This window comes from Camelus bactrianus, chromosome X, assembly GCF_048773025.1.
Source record: "Camelus bactrianus isolate YW-2024 breed Bactrian camel chromosome X, ASM4877302v1, whole genome shotgun sequence".
Lineage (NCBI taxonomy): Eukaryota > Metazoa > Chordata > Mammalia > Artiodactyla > Camelidae > Camelus > Camelus bactrianus.
In genome coordinates, this window is record NC_133575.1 from 83,306,309 (window position 1) to 83,313,774 (window position 7,466).

At 36.6% G+C, this 7,466-nt stretch overlaps 1 non-coding gene across 1 annotated transcript; it reads left to right on the forward strand.

Moving 5' to 3' along the window:
- Positions 1–6,707: 6,707 nt before the first annotated feature.
- On the forward strand, positions 6,708–6,780 carry TRNAA-CGC (transfer RNA alanine (anticodon CGC)). The gene has a single exon. It is a non-coding gene; the product is annotated as a tRNA-Ala (tRNA).
- Positions 6,781–7,466: the final 686 nt, after the last annotated feature.

A 7,466-nucleotide genomic window follows, 5' to 3' on the forward strand; every position in this document is an offset into this window, starting at 1 on the left:
CTGGATGTGGGAAAACAGTTACATTCTTCCAAGAAATAATGGAAGATAAATTTGGAGGAGACAATTGGGATCATATTATTAGGCAGATAAAATGTCAAAATAACGAGTTAGCATTTCAATGAAGAGACAATAGATTCAGGCATTTAAAGACACAATGAGAGTGGTATATTAAGAAGATGAGCCTGGACTTTTGTTTAAGTGGTTTAGAAGACAGACAGGAGACAGAAAGATGAGCACAGTAAACAAGGTGTGAAATAGTAAGGTATAGTAGTGGCAGTGGGAAATAAAAGCCCTAGAGAATATGAGAATAATTGGGAAAGAATAACAGACAGAACTTGGTAACTGATTGGGTGGAGAAGGCTGACAGAATGAAGTTAAGTGTGATCCAGAGGTTTCACAACTATGAAACTGGGAAAAGAGCCTGTTAACAGAAATAATTAAGTCAGAAGAAAAGTCACTTCACAGGAAGAGTAGCAAAGGTAGGGAACTGTACTTCAGGATGCATTGTGCTTAGGTGAAACAATAGTGCAAATAATCAACCAGGATTTGAAGATGAAATTAGCTTGCAGAAATATCAGGGCCTGGAGGAAATTTGAGGAGTCACACACATTTTGGTGGCATTTGAAACAGTGTGGAGACAGTGTATACTCAGAGAAAAGCAGAGAGTCAAAGACTGGACAGAAGCACACACATTTGGGAAACAAGATTATGAAGGAGGTCAGCAAAGATGATAGAAAAAGAGAAAGTGGCTGTGAGAGAGGTAGGACATGAGCAATGCAGTATACAGTGTCATGGAAACCAAGAGAACAGAATTTCAAAAGTGAGAGGATGATCTCCATTAAGAATTACAGGCAACTAGAGGTCAAGGATAATGGAGTCCAAGAGGCTCCTGAAGCATCATGTGTTCTCTTCATACTATCTCATCAGCCTTATCCTTATTGAAGAAAAAGAAACCCAAGAAAAATAGAAAATGAATTAAAGATCATTTGCAGGTTATTTTTATTTAGTCTAAATCCAAAGTTTTCCAAGTTTTTGTGGTGAAGCACTATTCTGTTTCTCAACGAAACCAGCAGGGACAGCTACTGCTGACATCAGAAGATGCAGAAACCCCTGAGAGTTCCCCAGAATCTACCAGAGGAGGCAAAGAAGGGAAGCATGATGCTAGCATTTCAGGCAGTGAGGTGAAGGTATGGGAGCACTGTAACTCAATGTTGCCGGGTTGGGTCTTGTGATAAATTATAGGTGCTACCTGACTAGTAGGCAATATTTTTAGAAGAGATTCCTATGTTATTTTTCTCTGTTGTAATTAAAACGTTACATTTGTGCAACCCACTTAAAAGCATAAATATTGTGTGCAATAAAGTGTGTGTCAATTTTCATGCAAACTTCATTAGTCTTCCACGGTTTTTTTTATTTTATTTTCCTCATTGATCTAGGTAAGGCACAGTTTCTGATTATGATTAAATGCTGCAATGCTACGTTAGGTCCAGACATCCATTTTCCACATTACTTTTACCCAAATCTCATTCATAAAATGAATAAACTGACTGTTAATATGCTATGTTCATTATACCACACTCCAAATTTATGTACTCTAAATGCTTTAAACATCTCTGATTTGGCTAAAGTACAAATCTGACTGTGACAAGAACCCATCTCTACCCACTGTTTGCCCTGCTGGAAAGAGATGGTCAATTATAACTATCTCTCACCCAACCCAACCACATGCTACCATTCCCAATATCAGACAACTTCTTTCCACCTCACATCATTCTGATCTCAGAGTCCTTCAGCTAACTGGCAACTGCTGCAGATTCTTTTGTATGGCATCATTACCATCTTTGTTTACTTTCATTCTATATGAGGCCTGCAGCTACAGGAGTTGGAAAGGTAGGATGTTTGAAATTTTCTCTTCACTCAGGCTAAATTATTAGGAAAGCTTTCTTTTACCAAAATACTCCATTGAAATTGCCATATCTAGAGGGAGCTTTAGGGTAGCTTTGTAAGCATAAACGAAGGACAACTACACTTGATAGATGATTTATATCACCAATGATCAAGCCAGTCAATCTGCATGTAAAATGAGCAAAAGGAAGAGGTCCACGGTTGATATTTGGATGAAGTTAACTTCATATCTCATTTTGGGTGAAGGCTACACAGTGAAGCCTAATTATTGTATTTGATATAACTATCTCATTTCCCAGACTCACTTACTAACTTAATAATGATAACAATAATAGTAGTAGCTAAAATTTATTGCACACTTATTATAATACCAAGCACTGTTCCTAGTGCTCTGCATGTATAGTGCTAGGCACTCTTACATTTTATGAATGTCAAATAAATACAACACTAAACATGGTGAAAGACATAAGATGATAAAAGATGACTCCTGTTTTTAAACACACAAATTTGGAATCTACAATATAAATTGCAAAATAATATAAAGTAAAAAGATTCTAAGCCGCAAAAAACAAGTTAAAAGATAAGATAAACAACTTATAAGGAAAAATATTTGAAACATAAATGGCAGACAAAGGGTTAATATCTTTAATATTAAAATAGTGTCATTAAATGAATAAGAAAAATAACACCTTAATAGAGAAACGGACAAGTACATGAACAGACAATTCACAAGAAAAAGAAATACAAATGCCAAAAAGTATTTTAAAATATACATCTTCAATATTATTTAAAGAAATGTAATTTAAAACAGCTATGAGATAACCACTTCTCACACATCAGATACACAAAGAAAAAATGAATATACTCAGTGATGCATGAAAAATGCTCAATATTGCTATCAGAGAAATGCAAATCAAGACTGCAATGAGGTACCACCTCAAACCAGTCAGAATGGCTATCATTAAAACGTCCACAAACAATAAATTCTGGAGAGGGTGTGGAGAAAAGGGAATCCTCCTACACTGTTGGTAGGAATGTAGTTTGGTGCAGCCATTATGGAGAACAGTATGGAGATCCCTTTAAAAATTAAATACAGACTTACCATATGATCCAGGAATTCCACTCCTGGGCATATATCCAGAGGGAACTCTAATTCGAAAAGATAAATGCACACTAATGTTCATAGCAGCACTATTTACAATAACCAAGACATAGAAACAACCTAAATGTCCATGGACAGATGACTGGATAAAGAAGTTGTGGTATATATATATATATATACATATACATATACATATACACACAATGGAATACTACTCAGCCATAAAAAAAGAATAAAACCGTGCCATTGGCAGCAACATGGATGATTGTCATTCTAAGTGAAGTAAGACATAAAGAGAAAGAAAAATATCATATGATATCATTCACCTTTGGAATCTAAAAAAAAAGAAAGAAAAAAAAAGAGGACACTAATGAACTCATCTACAAAACAGAAACAGACTCACAGACATAGTAAACAATCTTATAGTTACCAGCAGAAAGAGGGTGGGAAGGGATAAATTTGGGAGTTTGAGATTTGCAAATGTTAGCCACTTTATATAAAAATAGATTTAAAAAAAACAAATTTCTTTTGTATAGCACAGGGAACTATATTCAATATCTTGCAGTAACATTTAACGAAAAAGAATATGAAAATGAATATATGTATGTACATGCAAAAAATAAATAAATAAAAAATAAAGCACGAAATATGTGCAAAAAGACCCCATATGAATGGAAGTTTTTGTGTGCAAGTTAGTGCAATGTAGAAGATTCCTGAGTCTTTGAGAGTCTTTATGGATGTGTGTAGAATGTGAGCATGAGAATAAAAGAGATATAATTGAGTATAAGAGAAGAAAAATGGGAGCAAAGTAGGAGGAGGCAAGGTGTATGTTGAGGAAGGAATGCTTTTAAAAATATAAAAAGGGTGCACATAAGTCTAGAAGATGTTACTTTCATTATTCATATTATATATTTATTTGCTCAGAATATTCTCATTGATTTGGGGCAGCTGGACACACAATAGGGCCTTAATAAGAATGGGACATTTCATTCACTGTTTCTAAACAAATAAATGTGTACTAGATCAGCTGTATTTGTTCCTACAGACCACCTTATTGGAAAGGAAGACCCTCTACTATTGTATCACAGTTCATCAACATCACTTAGCAAATTAGCAAAGATAGCACCTTCTGTACGTTTTTTGTAAATGAGTATTACTGAGTGTACTAACTACCTAGGGAAGAAGAGTTAATAGCTGATGGGTGCAGGGAAGCATGAATTGAGAGTGATCTCAACAGTAGGAATAATAATTAGACTCTGAGGCCCAGGAGGCCTGGCTAAACAATGGATGAAAAGAAAAGCTTGGGAACAAGCTTTTTAGGGGAGTAAAAGAGAGTGGGTACATAACAGAAAAGTCAGTTTGGGACCAATGAATTAGTGTGAAAGTCACTAGGCTTGTCTCACACTGCTTCTCCTTTTATTTTTTTTTGAATTCTCTGTCTCTGGCTTCTCCAGCTCTCCTTCTTCCTCCCACTTATTCCCTTTGGATGTCTCCCAAAATTCAATTCTTGCCCCCCATCTACTGCCCTTTGTACTCATTCCTTTAGGGGAACTCATCTATTCTTCAGATTTGGGCTACTCCTTGTATACAAATGAATCTAATATGTCCAGTACCAGCACTGACTAACTCCAGTTTCTTATTCTTTTTCTGAATTCTAGTTCCAGTTGCCCACAAGATATTTTTCCCTTAGGTCTCCTACTGTCCCCTGAAATTTAATATATCAAAATTTTAATTATTTTCCCTTTTCACTCTCCTCACCTTTTTTAAAACAAGAATTCTTCCAAACCCCACCATTATCACTAACAGCACCACTAGTTTTCCAGTGTCTCATCCCTGAAACTGTGGAATGTTTTTGATTCCTCTCAAATCTTCATACTACATCCAATAAGCTGCCAAGTCTTTCTAATTCTTTCTTTACAAAATTCCTTAGGTTTCAGATTAATTGTTCTTTCTAAAATCACATCAAGTAATATCTAGATTGTCATATCTTTTCAAATGGCTTCCTTGCTCCAGCTTCTTTTTGCTCTAGTGCAACATTCATAAATGCTAAATTCAAATCATGTTAACACCACTTCTTAGAGCTCCATTAGTCTGGCGATTTTATCAAGTTAAACCCTTCAGCCTAGAATTCAGTACCCTACCTCAGCTATCTCTCTGTCCATGCTTCTCCCAAACTCTGCTCTCATTTACCCCCAAAGTAAAATCACAGAATGTGCATACTAGAAGTATCTTTGTCAGAAACGCATGTAAGGTATTTAGAAGAAGTTTCTAGGGACCTAGAACTAGGTGTAAAAGCCATCCAAATGTTCATATCAGTTGAAGAGATGGCAGTAGATAACGCGCTGGGAAGGTTTGGTATGATGAGAGAAGAGATTCAAGGGCAAAATCTTGGGTCATACACATCTTTAAGGATGCAGGAGAATCCACTCAGCAAAAGTGATTTTAGAAATCAATCACAGAAGGTAGAGAGAAATTACTCAGTTAGTGCCTACTATATACTACATACTAAATCCATTGTCTCTAAACCTCACCAATTCCTGGCAAGGCAAATATTATCAATACCTTTTTTAAAATGAAAAAAACTCAAAAACTGTAGCTCAAAAAAGTTACATAGTGGCAGAATAGGATTTTCATACAAAACCACGTTGGTTTTGATCCAAAGCCTGTGCTCTTTTCATCAAAGCCCATTGCAAAGGAATCAAAAATGAAGAGAACTAAAAATATATCTTTGGATTTGGTGAGAAAGAGGATATTAGTAACCATCCTGAGTTCAGTTTCTATACAGAAATGAAAGTGGAAGTCAAATTGCATGTGGGTTGAGACAGAAAAAGTAACAAGACTCTTAAGAAATTTGATAGGGGAGCAGGACAAAGCTATTGCTTGAATATGTAGTACGGTTAAAGGAAGGCATTTTATGGCAAGGAAGGCCTGTGCATACTTGTCCCCAGAAGAGAAGAAGCCAGCTGAAAGGGAGGGTTTGAAAATGCTTGCAAGAAAGGGGATAAAGAGGAGGAAGAGATGGGAAGACAAAGCACAGGTAGAGAGAAGTCAGTCTTGGTAAGAAGAAAGAAACAATTTTTTCTTAAAGACAGAATATAGCAAGAGAAAGAGGAGGAAGTAAAAGATTTTGGAATAGAAACTATGGTAATTGTCACTAAATCTCCATACACAATTCATAAGAACCTATAATATTCCACACTCCTTACACGTTTTCTCTTTAAATCCTGACAGCCCTATTTCTTAAGCATTTTAGGTAGGAGGTAATCATGATGAGGTGAACAACAAGGAGAAGAGGACAAGAAGTTTATAGATATATCTCTGCGCCTTCATCACTTCCTTTCTGGATCACATTTCCTGCTAATGGCTCACTCTGTTACAGCCACTGTATATCTTCCCTGTGCCTTAAAAAAATGTCAGGCATGCTTCTACCACAGGGCCTTTGCACTAGCTGTTCTCTGTGCTGCAAAGCTCTTTCCCTAGAAATCCGCATTACAGTAGTCCCCTTTATCTTCAGGGGATACATTCCAAGACCCCTAGTGGATGCTTGCAACTGAAGATAGTGCTGAGCCCTATATGTACTATGTTTTTTCCTATACATATACACTTGTGATAAAGTTTAATTTATAAATTAGGCACAGTAAGAGATTAACAGCAATGACTAATAATAAAATAGAACAATCAGAACAAGATACTGGAGGGGGGAGGGTATAGCTTAGTGGTAGAGTGCATGCCTCGCATACACGAGGTCCTGGGTTCAATCCCCAGTACCTCCATTAGATAAATAAATAAATAAACCTGATTACCTTTCCTCACCAAAAATAAATAAACAAGTAAATTTTTAAAAGAACAAGATACTGGAAAAAAAAATTCTGTGAATGTAATCTCTCTCTCTCTCAAAATATCTTATTATACAATTAAATGCCTACGAGTAGTAACAAAGCCTAAAGGCTTAGCTCCCCTCAGAGGGGTGAGGAAGTAGTGAGGAGGATCACTGGGAGTAAGGAAGCCAGGCACCATCACTGTGGTGCCAGGGCGTTTACAGGGGCATTGGGGAGACAGTGTGAGCATTACCTGAGGAATCTTGTATCCTAAAATTGCTGGGCTCACCAAAGGAGACTACAGTAGTCCTCCCTCATTTGAGGTTTTGCTTGCCATGGTTTTAGCTGCCTACAGTCAACCATAGTCCAAAACTATTAAATGGAAAGTTTTAGAAATACACAATTCACAAGTTTTAAATTTTGCACTGTTCTGAATAGCCATCCCACCCTGTCCCACCAGGCCCATGAATCATCTCTTTGTGTAGCATGTACCACCCATTAGTCACTTAGTAGGCATCTCAGTTATCAGATGGAATGTTGTAATATCACAGTGCTTGTGTTCAAGTAACCCTTACTTTACTTAATTATGGCCCCAAAGCACAAGAGTAGTGATGCTAGCAATTTGGAAAGGCCACAGAGAA